Below are 267 nucleotides of genomic sequence, written 5' to 3'. Positions count from 1 at the left end.
CTGAAGGCTCTGCCTCCCATTCTACTTCTAAATACTCTAGGAACAACAAATAGGCCTGCAGTGCGAGAGCGAAGTGGATTTATGCTGAGTCAGTTTTTTCAGTTGCTTCCTGGTTGTCTCATTACTGTGAGATACAAGCCCTAATTACAAAATGTGACACTGTCCACATTATCACTGCAGGGAGACTTGTTGTTGCGTAAGAGTTTTTTATAGCTTGTGTTAGGTGTGATGTTTCCCTTCAAGTGCACAACAGGGATTTGGTTTTGC

This window comes from Pundamilia nyererei, unplaced genomic scaffold (genome assembly GCF_000239375.1).
Source record: "Pundamilia nyererei isolate P.nyererei 1_Seehausen unplaced genomic scaffold, PunNye1.0 scaffold00096, whole genome shotgun sequence".
Lineage (NCBI taxonomy): Eukaryota > Metazoa > Chordata > Actinopteri > Cichliformes > Cichlidae > Pundamilia > Pundamilia nyererei.
Note: the sequence above shows the minus strand (reverse complement) of the source record.